The sequence below is a fragment of the Cyprinodon tularosa genome, unplaced genomic scaffold, assembly GCF_016077235.1.
Source record: "Cyprinodon tularosa strain WSP-4 unplaced genomic scaffold, ASM1607723v1 ctg549, whole genome shotgun sequence".
Classification (NCBI taxonomy): Eukaryota; Metazoa; Chordata; class Actinopteri; order Cyprinodontiformes; family Cyprinodontidae; genus Cyprinodon; species Cyprinodon tularosa.
In genome coordinates this window covers 302,120-318,106 of record NW_024039284.1, presented here as the reverse complement: position 1 = coordinate 318,106, position 15,987 = coordinate 302,120, and positions in this window count along the sequence as shown.

The window sequence follows — 15,987 nt, the reverse complement described above, 5'->3', positions numbered from 1 at the left end:
TCAGACTTTCAGCCCGATGGTGCGTGGTGTAGTGTACAGGGGGTAACGAGGGGCGATCAGCCTCTTATGACCACCCCCCCCATCAGGAATCAGAAGGTCGGGAGAAAATCAAGCATATAAGAAATTCAGTCGGCCGTCGTAAGGTGGTTCGGGGTAAATCGCTCAGTGGGCAAACAAGGATTCTTCTTCTTCTTCTTCTTCCTCTCAGATGTAAACCCAGCAGCATGGCGGGGGGGCAATGAGTGAAATGGAGTTCTTCCTGTCAAACTGACAGACTGTAGTAGCCACGTTAGCTCAGCCATGTCTTTGTCCAAATACTAGGGTTGTGCAAAATAATCGTCATGATGATGCATCGTGATTCTAATTTTCGTGATCTACTGCATCGATTCTTGACGCCAAGTATCGATTATAAAAAAAAAAAAGAATAAATAGAATTGCATGAATGGTTGGCGAACATCAGCCGAAAACAAGTGTAATACAACTTCCAGTCCAGTAGATGTCGCCGCGGATGTGTTGACGCGCACTGCCTTGTGTCACAAGCATTTCCGTCCGCGCGATACTGCACCGAGTCATTCAAAAACAAAACATGGAGAAAATATTGCAATGCTTCGCAATAATTCAAGTATCGTGATACATTGTGATAGAATCGCATCGTGGCCTGTGAATCGTGATTCGAATTGAATAGTGACTTCTTTGGCAATACCCACCCCTACCAAATACGTCGTCTCGTTTTCTTTTTAGGGCTTTCAGCACTAAATTGCCCAAATATCCAAGGCAGCGCGTTTCACTCTGGTGAGCTTCATGTTCCTCTGCTACTGGTTTGGCTTCCAGATAGACGAGTCCCAGTAGCGCCATCTCACTGCGGAGCTGAGTCCCACCTGGTTTTTAGACGTACAATGTGAGCAGGTAGATCGCATCAGAGCGTCGGGTCGCACAGTGAGAGAACACACATGGTGAGCTGAGGAATTTTAAAACATGTGGTTTCGTCATACAGGTTGAGCTGCAGCTGCATGCAACGATTGAAAAAAATTGTACTTAGTACGCTCAATGTTCTGTCAGACCAGCATAATAGCCAATACCAGTTTATCCCTTTAGCCTTGTGTTAGGATTGTTAAGTTTCCCCAACGTTAACCTATAAAATATGGAAACAAAGACAGTGTAATATTTTTCCTAAAAATGCTTTGCAAAGGGGAGTCCAGAGTTGAACCGTCAATCTCTGCATCTCCGCTTGTCTCAACACTTGCCAGGCTTTTTATTGAGCAGTCAACACATTACAACAGCAGGAGTTAGTTTCGATAACGCAACCTCTTAGACATTGCATGAACGTTTAAGGTAGGGAACTTTACGGTGGCCCTGAAGTGCAAACTGCAACTACAAATCTAAAAGCGCAATTACAATAAGGAAATCGCAACTACATAAAGCAAAGCGCAATTACATTAAGGAAAACACAAATACATGAACCTACCGGAAAAGGTAGGTACCAGTGGGAAACATGAGACATCGCTGATTGGACGACGGCGCTGTTTGACCCTTGAACCGGAAGTCATTCTGCCTGCTGCGGCTTTTGAAAACATGGATATTGTCGGCGCCCCAAACATAGCTGCCATTATCCGGGAATATTTTGAATCAGGACATACGTACGAGGTGATACTGGATATGCTCAAGACTAATCACGAAAGTTTAGTTAGTTTGCGTACACTGAAGACACACTTAAAAGAAGCTGGACTGTTCAGACGACGCAACTTCAGGTTCAAGGGTCAAACGGAGCCGTCGTCCAATCAGCGATGTCTCATGTTTCCCACTGGTACCTACCTTTTCCGGTAGGTTAATGTAATTGCGATTTCCTTAATGTAGTTGCACTTTTAGATTAGTAGTTGCAGTTTGCACTTCAGGGCCACCGTAGAACTTGCCTGGTTTCAGCATACGCTTTACAAAAGGTGTCGGCGTTATGAACTTTTCACTTCTCTGCTTCTCAAATGAAAAACAGGAAAGCATTCTTGCAAAACATTTGACTCTTATGACCTTCATACACTATTTCCACTGATGAGAGTAACATATAGAAAAACAAATGATTGAGAGCAATTTAAAACATATAAATGAATAAAGTGATAAAAACAACAGAAATAAAAAAAATTCACCTTCAACCACCTCAGCAGGCATGTATCCCTTTAGTCAGGTTTAATTGTTTACTTTTTGGTGTAATTTGATGCGTATGGTGATCTGATTAAATTGTTGTTGTTTTTTGTACCTGGGACTAAAACTGGAAGTTGGTTCCACAGGAGAGGAGCCTGATAACTAAAAGATCTGCCTCCCATTCTACTTTTAGAAGTTCTAGGAACCACTAGTAAACCTGCAGATTGAGAGCGAAGTGCTCTGTTAGGAACATAAGGAACAATCAGATCTCTGATATCAGATGGAGCTTGGCCATTTAAGGCTTTATATGTGAGAAGGAGGATTTTAAATTCTATTCTGGATTTAACAGGAAGCCAATGAAGAGAAGCCAGGATAGGAGAGATATCATTTTCATCAGAACTCTGGCTGCAGCATTTTGGATCAGCTGAAGGTGTCAGGAATCCAGTTTGTTTGGTCTGTTTTTGTGTTGCCTCATTACCTGTGGACTGCTCTTAAAGCTACAGTGTGTAATTTTCAGCGACATCTAGCGGTCAGACTGCAGACCGCAGCAACATGAACATCTCCCCCCCACCGCTTCTCCCCCCCAACAGTACGGCGAGCGTTACGGGACAAAATGTCTTCCACGACGTCCGCATCACCTACCTTCTCAAGTGATGAGGTTTGTTTACATAGATAATTTTACAGATAGTATTTCATTAGTCTGTGTAGGGTATAGATTTCAGTACCGTCTCAGTTCATCTCTCTCAACTTGCCGTAGTTACTTTTGAGCGTAATGGGCGATCTCGCAATCGCTAGTTTGTTGGCTCTGCGCTGCCGTAGCGCAAAGATGTCTGCCTCCATGGCTGCGAGACCCGCTCCTATGTAATTATAAATAACGAATTCTAAGGCAACGCAAATATTAAGGTTAAGAGGCTGAGCTCGTAGATGATGATAAATAACATAGTTATGTATAATATATTACATTTCTGACTGTATATCCCTGTAATTATTACACACTGTAGCTTTAAGCTGCTGACTGCCACTACCTCGACGCCAGAGTGTTTGCCAGTATGGGGTACTCTAGCCATGCTTAGTTTAGCAGTCTAACCTTAAGTTTTTCTTTACCTGTGTTTTAACCTTGCTGTTTTCTCGGCAAGAATTCATCCTGCAAACTGGATGTTTTGGACCTTCTCTCCTCTGGAAGGATTCTCTGAGCACCAAACTGAGCTTAGGATTCAATTTTGTGGTTTGGATAAACTTTTCCCGCCAAGGAATGTCTGGGGCTTCTCTCTGAGCAGAGGATTCATCTCTTCAATAACCCGTTGAAGTACCGCAGGAAATCTAAGTGGCAGTCAACTTCTCCGTTGACCAAGGAACAACCGCAATCTGGGTAAACCCTGTCCACCCTCCATCAAACAAGACAATCACTGGAACATCCCACACAGACTGAATTCATTTAAAGACACCTTTTTCTGGAAACGTGAGTCTGCAACCTATTCCTCCTCTTCAAGTCAAAGAATCTAATTTCCCACTGAGCCTGAACTAACCGCAGTGTCTTCCCCTCACTTTCCAGTTCCGGTTTGACAGTGTTCAGAGCAGCACTGGACTCATCTCATTGTACTAAATAAACCTGTTAAACTTTTCCTCGGTCTCTGTTTGGTCTTCTTCATTTCGGTCAGATCTTTAATTAAATCGCGACGGAAGGCTTTTAACTACAGTTTGTCGACCTTCTGAAAGTAAAGATATATATATATATATAATCCTGAGAGTAAAACTATAACTGTATGTTTCTCTCTTTGTCTAGTAGTTACCACTTTCTGTACTTTGCTGATCCTTCCTTCAACATGTTTCTCTCTCCCTCCTAAATGGAAGCATCCATCACAGAGCATGCAAGCCTGTTTCAACACATACAGTAAATAGTTATTTTGCAGCTCAGCACTGTGAACCGTATGCATGTAGCCCTACTGTTTCCTTTGTGTAATGTCTGCTGCTGAGGGTTTCCCATCTGTCAGCAGGTTCTGCACTGTGAGCAATGAGCTGCCCTCTAACTTCATTTACACCCAGCACTCAGTCTCTCAGGCTGACACATGCACTGCACAAACACAACACTGAGCATGTCCAGTGTGTGTTACTCTCTGAATATGCTGATAAATTTAATGACATTGTCCAATGTTTGCCCCGTGGGCAGCAATTGCCTTTTACATGACTCCCATCGAACAACTAAAGGATATGTTGGTTAAAAAGATGTATTAGAGGATTACGATTTAATGTAGCTGATGCTTCACATTCTGGATTTCATCTCATTTTGCTTCTTATGTTAAAGGAAAGGGTATTGAGAAGTTTGTAATTTAAATTAGCCTACATGTATAAATTTGTAAGTCAATTCGTAAAGAGTAAAATTTGATAGATGAAATATTTAAACAGAAAAAGGATCTAACTTTTTATTACATGTGCTGAAAGTTAATGTGCAGGGCATAATTTCTGATAAGGCTGTCGTAAATATTTATCAGCTGGAGAGAAATAAGGCATTGGTTAATGCTAGGTTCACACTGAACATGATGCGGAAATTTGGCCGTAAATCACAGCAGACACCGTATTAAGCTACTGAATTTCACACAGCAAACGGGAGAAGTCAGGCACCAGACGGATAACAGTCCCAATGAAATTTAGAGCCTCTACACACATAGCAGGGTATATATTTAAATATATATATATATATATATATATATATATATATATATATACACTGCAAAAACAACCTGAAATTAAGTAAAAACTTACCCTTAATTTGAGTAGGTAAATAAGATAGTTTGCCAATGGGATGAGTATTTTTACACTTAAAATAAGTTAATAAGATAATAATGCACTTGAAATAAGACAATGCAATTGATTTTTCTTATTTCAAATGTAAACTGTCTTGTTCCATTGTTCCAAGTGTCTCATTTATCTCCTCAAATCAGGATAAAATGCACTTATTTAAAAAAAAAAAGACTTATTTAGATTAACATTTTTTGCAGTGTATATATCCCTACATACTATTCCCTTCATCGTTTAAAAAAATAACATAGAAATGGGAGGTTTTTAAAAAGGTTTTCATCCATTCTAAGCCATAGAAATATGCCACTCACCATTTTTTTTTTTTAATCCACCATATGGCCAAGAAGATAAAGAATGATGGTGCGCGTTAATTTCTATTCAGTTTATTTCTATAGCTCCGATTCACATCATGTCATCTCAGGTCACTTTCCAGTTCACCAGATCATCCAGTCAGATTGATTCAAAGTTTTCTATCTAAGGAAAACCAGCTGATTGCATCGACTCATTGACTCTTCAGCAATCCCTCACACTAAGCATGCTTGTAGCGACAGTGGAGAGGAAAAACTCCCTTTGAACAGGAAGAAACCTCCAGCAGAACCAGGCTCAGTGTGAGCGGCCATCTGCTTAGGCCCACTGGGGTTCAAGGAGACAGAAGCAGACATAGAAAAAGAAGCATAGATACAAAAGGCAACTGTCAACCAGCTCCACAGGCGGCCCCGTCCAGGAAACACACAGCCAGGCAGACGAGCTCCGAGCCAGCTCCCATGTCAGAGGATGAAGAGAGCACATCCAGTTAGTCACAGTCAGAGAAACAGGACTACACTGGAAAACAGGCCAAGCTCCAACATCTAGAAACAAAGGTGTTGATGGCAGCAGCACAGCTGATGTTTCTCTCCAGGATGGAGTCACAGCCAAACAGGAACAGACCAGATGAAGCTACTATGAGAAAAAGCAGAGAGAGCAGAACGTTAGAGATTGAACTAACAGATTCTGCAGAGTGGGAGAATAGAGATAGAATGAAGCAGAATGATGAAAAAGGGGTCCCTATGTCCTCCAGCAGTCTAAGCCTATAGCAGCAGAACTATAGAGATAGCTCAGGATAACCTTATTATGCAGGGTAGGCCGTGATGTGGCCATTATTTTTATTACACAGTCTGAATCTGAGGATGGATGTTTCTCATAAAGTGTACATAAAGAAGGAAATGTCTTTAAGCATCAACAGAATTTATTCCAGTCATGTTTAACAAAATCATTGATATAAGTGCAAATCGCAGAGCAAGTATTTTACCTTCTTTCTAAGGCACAGCTGCACCACTTTCACTGTGAGTGACTATAGCGCCCCTCCACCACCGCATGAAACTAGTTTAAAAAATAATACATCTAGAGTCAGCTGACCAGATCTGGACAGAATTAAAAAAGGGATATTTAATAAGCTTTTCAGCTGTCTAGAAAATGTTACACTTGGTAGTGAATATAGATAGCAATTTTTCTATCTTTATTAGACTAACTGAACACATTTTACAGAAAAAGCTGTTTTATGTGTGTGATTGTATTAATTTTGGCATTTGCTTCTGCCCTCCTTTTTATCCATGTCTGTTTAGGTAATTATGCTTAAAAGGTGATTTTCCAATGAGCTTCCTGGGGTGATGGAAAGTGGCAGAGCAACAAACATATGGCGAGAGGACAGAAGAACTAAAGGCGTCCTGGAAAAAGACGTGTTTGGAGGATGAAGTGAGTAATTAAAGCAGCGAACTGCTCATCCTGCTGATGTAGTTTTTAAATCTCTCAACAAGCAAACTGTCACAAACACCTGCATCATCTCCATGTTTGGGGTAATAAAGGACAATATCATATTAAGATATTACTCATCTCTTCACAATAGAGCGGGGAAACAATAATTACAGTAATTTACGTCATTATCCAGCAGCACATTTTAGTTGGCAGTCATGAATGAATAATTCACCTCTCGGCAGAAACCTGGAGGCTTTGAAGCAGCTTCTACATCACGGCGCAGCAGCTCAGGTAAAAGCTGCGGGAGACTTTCCTTCAGGTAGAGTCTGACAAGTGCTGCTTGTTCCTGCTAGATTTACTCCTCAGACTTTAACATGTCGCTCAGATCACCAGATATAGGAAAATACGATGGAGTTTAGACCAGGGTGAGCAGACATGTCCCTGATTTTAGACAGAGGTTTAAACCTAGATTTTTCTTTTTTGAGGTGCAATAGGTGGATGTTTTATGGCTGATCGCTCTGCAAATGTTAGGACGTGCAAACCGGTTCCACCAATTAAAGGTACTGTGGAGGATTTTAGCGAATTTTTGAAAAGACCCGCCCACTAGGCTTTAAAAAAAAATAAAATAAATGCACCTGCATGTTGGCAGCAATGATACTCTGAAGGGGAATGTTCAAACTTATTAAAAATGTAAATTTTTCATATAATAACGACTACTTGACAACAGAAACACTGCGGTTAATTATGCACATCAATATACAAACATTAAAGATGATAGATCAAGAATTCCTGCTCTTTTCAGAACTAAATGTTGAATTATTTGGGGTAAAGATAAATTGATGTGCCTCTGCAAGTCATCAAGGAGCCTTATAGTGAAATCATAGATAAATAACTACTTTAATGAAATTCATTAAATATTGATATTATTAGATTTAAATATCAAAATTTTTTTTAAGAAGGATTATTAATAAAAGTATTAATTCCTGAAAGAATTTTGTCCACTATACTTTTTGTTTACACAGCATAGATGCGTATTTCCTGGACGGGGCCGCCTTTACAGCTGCTTCTTCATGTATCTATGCTTCTTTTTCTATGTCTGCTTCTGTCTCCTTCTTTCCCCCTCAATGTTCATTGGTTATTGACTGGCCCCCCTATTAGGATTTTCTGGCTACGCCTCTGCTCACAGCTTATCCATGCTTACTGTGTCTGACCGTCTGCCCTAACCCCTAAATCCCTCCATCACTATATAGAGCGGGGACTCTATAGTGAACTTTATGGTGAACTCCGTTAACCCTTTATATGGCACCCAGTGAAATATATTTAAAATCAAAATTTCAAGCCAATAGTGTTATTGGAATCCAGGAAAAGACCTTATTACCTTTGTAATATTCAAAAAATATGGATATTTAGATGGCAAAAATTGATGTCAACGTGATAAAAAGAAACGCCAACTTGCCCGAATATATTAAGAAAAATAACAAAAGTGCTTCTAGAAGAAATTCATGAAAAACGCTCTGAAAGAAACACATTTATTTGGTCCAACATAACCTTAGAGGCATTAATGCTGATATTTTTTTGGTTTAGAAACCTAAATATAATTGTTAACTAGGCTTATTAACTGTTTAAATTTTCTTTTTTTTCTTACCATGTTCACTTTTTTCCCCAACTTAATTTCCAGTAGGTCATTAAAGGGCTCATCTAATTGGTCAAAAAACAAAATAAGATGTACAGCTGAGATCAGGGATTAGAGGACCACGATCTGGATCCAAACCCACCTGCCGGCTAATCCAGACCCAACCTGATTTAAAACATTCATAAATTACTGCATGTTTTCTGACGACAGCGTCTAACCCCAAAATCCCACATCCTCCATCTCCACTCCGCCTGCTCCTACGCAAAGCCTACAGCCTCCGCTGTTCCTCCCATCCTGCTCCGCTCCGACTTCCTCGGAGCTCCAGGAGAGCATGCGCTATATTATTATTAAATTCAGGAGCAAAACATGCGGAAATGGACGCTTAATTTAAATGAAATATTTTTAAAAATCCAACCATCATCCGGCAGATTCTCAAATATTTTCGTTTATTTGTGGATTTTAGTAACAGGGATAATTAGGATCATCCATGCTTTGGAGGAACTCTGTTCTCTGCTTTCAAACTCAGCATCTCTCCATTCAGGCCTGAGATTAGAAGTTTGTTTTGAAGTTGAGAGGCGCTCTCAGGCGTTCTGACTGGATTTCATGAAACTTTTATGCCTCTTAGTGTAAAATAAATATTTTGATTGGGATGAGAAATCTGCCTCCTGGTCTGTTGAAGGATCAATAGTTTGCATCCAATCATTTAAAGAAATGCTCTTAGTTTTTGGGAATATAAAAGCTCACAAATGCGACTGGAATGGCTTAGTCTCAATTTAAACCCAGGTTTAAAGCCTTGCAGGGCAGCCTAAAGCCCACTGCCAACATTAAGACAGAAAAAAGAAAGAAAAGAACAAACGAACAGTTCAGGGGTTTGAGAAAATATGGAAATCAGGAAATTGTCTATAAACCAAACTGAACGATTGATGTTCTCTACTTCAAAAAACACTTTAGATTTTAAAATGGAAAAATTATAAATTTTTTTCATTTAAAAATTCAATGTATAACATGGAGGCATAAAAACTAATTTAATTTCAGTGTTCAATTCTGTTTAAAGTAACAGATTATAATAAAAAATGTTTCTGGACCTTTACTGGTTAATTTTCTTTATTCAGACCCGCTGATTTTTAATTGGTTATCCCTGATGTGCAGCTGTGTAGCAGGATCTTTGCTGAATGGCTTGATATAGATCTAGTGCTTCTAGACCTCACTGAGGGACGGGGGGACTCCATTTGTAAGGGGAAGCAAGTGATCAAAAAACGCTAACTTGCCCTATAAGAACTCTGGCTGCAGCATTTTGGATCAGCTGAAGGCTTTTAACTACAGTTTGTGGACTTCCTGATAGTAAAGAATTACAATAGTCCAGCCTTGAAGTAACAAATGCATGGACTAGTTTCTCAGCATCACCCCTGGACAGGAGATTTCTCATTTTTGCAATATTCCTCAGATGAAAGAAGGAAATTCTAGAAACCTCTTTGATATGGGATTTAAATGACAGGTCCTGATCAAAAACAACACCAAGATTTTTTACTTTATTATCTGAAATCAGTTTAATCCCATCCAAATGAAGTGACTGACTAATCAGCTTCTTTTTCAGAGACTCTGGTCCAAAGACTATAACTTCTGTTTTGTCTGCATTCAGAAGCAGAAAGTTAAGAGTCATCCAGGTTTTTATGTCTTCAGACATGCCTGTAATCTATGTAATGGGTTAGCTTCATCTGGATTATTGACAGATTAACGGAAAGTTGGACCTGGTGAGCCGATCAAAAATAACAAAACGGTACAGCAGGGGGCAAACCCAACACAGGGCTGTCGAAGTCCGACTAGTACCGGACTATTGCAAAAAATAAACTAGTAAAAGAAATAAAGAATCGAAAACAGGACAACCGGTTCCACCAGGCAAAAATCACAATCAAAACAGCATCCAAACAACGCCTGACAAAAATATCACATGGAGACAGACGTGCCTCTTCGATGGCGTAGAGGAACGAGCGAGCAGAAGGGCGGTGACCCTCCCAAATGAAAACGGGGCAGTTTTTTATCAGCAGATGGCCGCTCACACTGAGCCTGGTTCTGCTGGAGGTTTCTTCCTGTTCAAAGGGAGTTTTTCCTCTCCACTGTCGCTACAAGCATGCTTAGTGTGAGGGATTGCTGAAGAGTCAATGAGTCGATGCAATCAGCTGGTTTTCCTTAGATAGAAAACTTTGAATCAATCTGACTGGATGATCTGGTGAACTGGAAAGTGACCTGAGATGACATGATGTGAATTGGAGCTATAGAAATAAACTGAATAGAAGTGAATTGAAAACCCAGCCTATTTATAGGCCCTCCAACAGCCACTAATTAACGAGGCGAAATTATATCCAAACTCCAAAATATACCAAACAAAAAAATTCAACATAAGTCAATATTAAACAATCTAGAAAGAAAACTTACAAAATAATGATGTGAAAGGACATAAGGCAGGTCTGTGTGCAGAGCTGCAGGCTGCTGTGAGTTTAGGGTGAGACCGCTGCCTGCTGACCTGCAGCTCATAGGAAGAAGGATCTGAAACAAAATGTTACAAAATCCCAGGAATCAGTGGCGGTTCTAGAAGAACCAGTTTACCAGTGGGGGACCGGGTGGAAGCGAAACGTCTTCAAACTTGGAAACAAAGTCCAGTGGATTTTATTTCAAATTTTTTTTTTGGAATGACTCTGACCTGGATGACCCAGAATCTTCACCAAAATCAAGCCTTGCAACTCACTCCATAAAACTAAGGTCCTCCATGCGGCGGTGAAAGTTATGGAGCCTTTTACATGTCATGCAAATTGCTTTGACTCACCAGACACATGTGGCCAAATATCAGGCGAGTGAAAACGGCGATTAGGTTTCATGCTAGGAATGAATGCATCAAAGGTATGAGTGAGAGCGTGTTGTTTGTTGTTTCTGTGTCATCCTGATGTGACTAACGAACGCTGCATCTAATCCATCCTACAAAGGCATCTGCAACTTCAGCAACCCTGAAAACAAAGCAGCTGGTAATGGAAGGAACTAAACTACCTACTAGGCATTAGAGTTTTTTTCCATTTATAAAGGATAAATGACACATTGTTTTATGATTTCAGACTTTCTTCAGATTTCTGCACCCAAATAAACAGGATATATCTAATGTTAGACTGAGAGACATCTTGTTCTCACTCCAGAGTGATTCTATTATGATGATCATTTCCGTTCTTCTCGCCTCCTCTGTCACTGCATGTCTTTTTTTTTCCTCTGCTGAAATAGGACAAGGACACAGAGGGAAAGAGCATATCAGTGCCTTACCTTGAACAGACCCACACACCACAGTGCCTTGCCTGAAGGTGGCTGTGGGAGATGAAAGAAACCAGTCGCTTTGTTATCCTAACATCCTGTTTTATTGGATGACTGCAGATCATCCGAACGCTACAAAACCTGAGCACAAAGGAGTTCTCCGTCTCGGCTTCGGTTGTATTCTAGAGCTAAACCTAAACAGAGAGAACTAAAAAGGAATGCATACCAATGTTTGTGCATTAATAAAATGCAGCTTGTGGGATCATAAACTGTCTGTCCCAACCTTCCCAGTGCAAACCGCAAAAATGATCTAGAAATAAGTAAAAATGCGTCACTCAGGTGTGTATGTATATATATGTATATATATATATAATTTTTTTTGTTGCTTTTATTTCATTTATTTTTTATTTTAATACTTTATTTTATATATAAATATAAAACATTTGATTTATGGAATAACTTTTACTCACCAATCCAAGCACATGGAGTGGGGGGGAAGGGCAGTCACTCCAGTTTGACTTTAGGAATGACTTTCCCGTTCATCTGGCATTCCCGATTTACGGAAGAGGATTAGGGCCACTGGGGAAAAAAAACTGATTTTTAAATTTTATTTCAGTATAGTATGGGAAAAATGTCAGAATTCTGACTTTAATCTCAGAATTCTGACATTAAATTCTGACATTAAAGTCAGAATTCTGACATTTTTCTCATACTATACTGAGATAAAATTTAATATTATAATATAATATGACTGTGGAGGCCATTTGAGTACAGTGAACTCATTGTCATGTTCAAGAAACCAGTCTGAGATGATTCCAGCTTTATGACATGGCGCATTATCCTGCTGAAAGTAGCCATCAGAAGTTGGGTACATTGTGGTCATAAAGGGATGGACATGGTCAGCAACAATACTCAGGTAGGCTGTGGCGTTGCAACGATGCTCAATTGGTACCAAGGGGCCCAAAGAGTGCCAAGAAAATATTCCCCACACCATGACACCACCACCACCAGCCTGAACCGTTGATACAAGGCAGGATGGATCCATGCTTTCATGTTGTAGACGCCAAATTCTGACCCTACCATCCGAATGTCGCAGCAGAAATCCAGACTCATCAGACCAAGCAACGTTTTTCCAATCTTCTATTGTCCAATTTCGATGAGCTTGTGCAAATTGTAGCCTCAGTTTCCTGTTCTTAGCTGAAAGGAGTGGCACCCGGTGTGGTCTTCTGCTGCTGTAGCCCATCTGCCTCAAAGTTGGACGTACTGTGCGTTCAGAGATGCTCTTCTGCCCACCTTGGTTGTAACGGGTGGTTATTTGAGTCACTGTTGCCCTTCTATCAGCTCCAACCAGTCTGGCCATTCTCCTCTGACCTCTGGCATCAACAAGGCATTTCCGCCCACAGAACTGCCGCTCACTGGATGTTTTTTCTTTTTCGGACCATTCTCTGTAAACCCTAGAGATGGTTGTGCGTGAAAATCCCAGTAGATCAGCAGTTTCTGAAATACTCAGACCAGCCCTTCTGGCACCAACAATCATGCCACGTTCAAAGTCACTCAAATCACCTTTCTTCCCCATACTGATGCTCGGTTTGAACTGCAGGAGATTGTCTTGACCATGTCTACATGCCTAAATGCACTGAGTTGCTGCCATGTGATTGGCTGCTAACGAGCAGTTGGACAGGTGTACCTAATAAAGTGGCCGGTGAGTGTCTGTGTGTGTAGGGGATGCATTTAACCCCTCCCCTTGGGGAGCAGTGGGCTGCCATTGTGTGGCACCCAGAGAGCAGTGTGGGGTTAAGGGTCCTGCCACCCTCCCCTGATACACTTTCTTTGTTTTTTTTGGGCTTTAAAGCTTTGCTGCAAGCCTAAACTCAGCCAGTCGGTTATGGGATATTGTTCCTAAAGGACAAACCTGAAGCTAAGGGGCTGAAATACTTCGGTCCGCTGGAAGAGGGACGACTAAATGTTTGATGCAACATAAAGAGAAGTGGCATTTTTATTTAAATCATCACCACAATTTTCAGCAGAAATATCACAGTGATATCTTTTCCTAAAATTGCAGCACCAGCAGATGTGTGGACCAATGAAAGACAGAAAAACACGCAGACACAGAAAAGGGTAATCCATTAGCCGGGGATTGCTGCTGTCTTTCACGCAGGACCCCGCCTCTGCAGCAGGGAAACACTGCTCCTGCCGTGATGAATATATCAGTGGTTCACTTTGAGGGAACAGCACAGCGGCTGCCACATGCAGCGGAGCTCTGCCCCATCGCTCTCTGTTAGAAGAACACGGGCTATGAGCCAAGCTGGTGGAGGATTTAAATATCACGCATCACAGGAAATCAGAGATGGAAAAGGAACATGGAGGAATAGAGAGGATGCTCCTGATCTTCTGATCAGTTTTAGTTTTTACTTTGCCAATGGTTTATACCTTTGGCAAAGTGTCTCATTTCTCACCTCAATTAAAGAAAAATTACTTATTTGGATTTCCATGTTTTATAATCCAAAAAATGTAAATCTAAGGGGGGCAGTCTAAACGCAAGGGAGTATGGGAGCCCAGAGGTGTCAACACAAATACAAAAGTTGCAACATTAAAAAAGCCTAAACACTATTACTGAAGCCGTGATGCACTTCAGCTTCTGAAGTTAGAATCCGTCCAGCAGCTAAAGTTAAAGTTGGAAACATTGAACTTTAGCTGCTGGACATCAACCAATGAGAGAAGCTGATCTGGGAGCTGGCAGGGAGTCAGACGCAGCACTGCTGATGCAGAGCGCTATGATCACTCCCCTGAAACAGTTTATTAACGCCTAAATTAACTTCAAATGTAGAAACCTGCCGGTGTAGGTACCAGGTTGACTCGGGCTGCCAAATTGACTTGGGGGCCTGCGCCTTTTGATGACGTCAAAATATGGCAACTCCGCCCGTCACTATATGGCAACGCCACTCAAACAAACTACATTGCGCCCGCGGTCTCTATTTGTCACAAATCTATTCTCGTTACAAATGCAGACCGCGGGCTCAATGTAGTTTGTTTGAGTGGCGTTGCCATAATGTGACGTCATCGGAAGGCGCAGGGACCATGGAGAATTTCTTCGTAAAATTGTCCGTTTACAAACCGCAATCCCGCTTTCGAATAAAACCTACACCCCGCTATAATTACTTTAGTAAGCTGTCCAGACCAATCAAAATGTTTTGCGCAATTGTGCAAACGTTAAAACAATTATGTATTGTGACGTCATCAAAAGGCGCAGGCCCCCGAGTCAATCTGGTACCTACACCGGCAGAATATGTTGGCTTTTATTATCCTGCTGCCTGCAGTTTGTAGCACAGACCTGAAAAACGCTAACATCTACTTCCAGCCGCCACCAACAGGAGGGGAAAACCCTGGAGAGGCGAGCGGGCCTGAGGCAGCTGCTGCTGGGGATTCCCAGTGACAGCGCAGCGCCGGTATGTGGGGGTCTGAGCGGCTCCCACAGAGAAATAATCTTTGAAGGCAGGATGGTAATCTGGATGAACTGACTGCACAGACCATGTTTTCAGGAGGACTTTCTCACTTCAACATAGATTCTAACTACTTTCTACCCGCTGATCACAGCTAATATAGCCGCCATTGTTCCAGGCAGAGAAAGGATAGAGTAGCTCCGCCCACCGTGGATCAGACCCACTTTATCACCGCACAGCTAGAGCAGCAAAGATGCTTCAGCCGCACATCAGAACTAAACCGGTACAAGCATTAAAAATGAAGCAGCACGAGCGTTTCTGCTGCTTCAGCTGCCTGCAGTCTGAACATAGCATTCCAAACCTTTTTCATTTCTGTTTGCTTTTATTATGCTTATTTTCAGTGGTGTTATTGTCTACATAGTTAGTTAATATAATACTGTGTGATTATAAGCTAGTAAAGTTGCGATCATATTTTAACACGTGATTCTGATTCACGTCATTTTATGCAGTGAACGATTTATCACTCAGGTCAGATCCACCTTGCTTGTGGTTTTCATTTTAATGAACAGAGATAATTTCTTTGGTTGATTAAAAACTGCTGATAGCCATAGTCTAAATGACTAAATTGGTTAAGGCAACTGGATTTTAAAAGCTGTTCTAGGAGTCCAACCTTTACATAAAAGACAGTTATAATCATTCAACTAGTAATCATTAATTGGTTTTACCCTTGAAATGAATTACCTATTAAATTAACTATAATTCAAAGTTCTAGTATATTCATAATCTTGCATACTAGGGATGATCTGATCTGGGAGGTCAAAAGACATTTACAGTAGCAACCATTCAAAAATTTCCCACTCTCCTTGGTTGGCCCTTGGCTGGTCCTTGGCTGGTCCTTGGCTGGTCCTTGGTTGGCCCTTGGCTGGTCCTTGGCTGGTCCTTGGTTGGCCCTTGGTTGGCCCT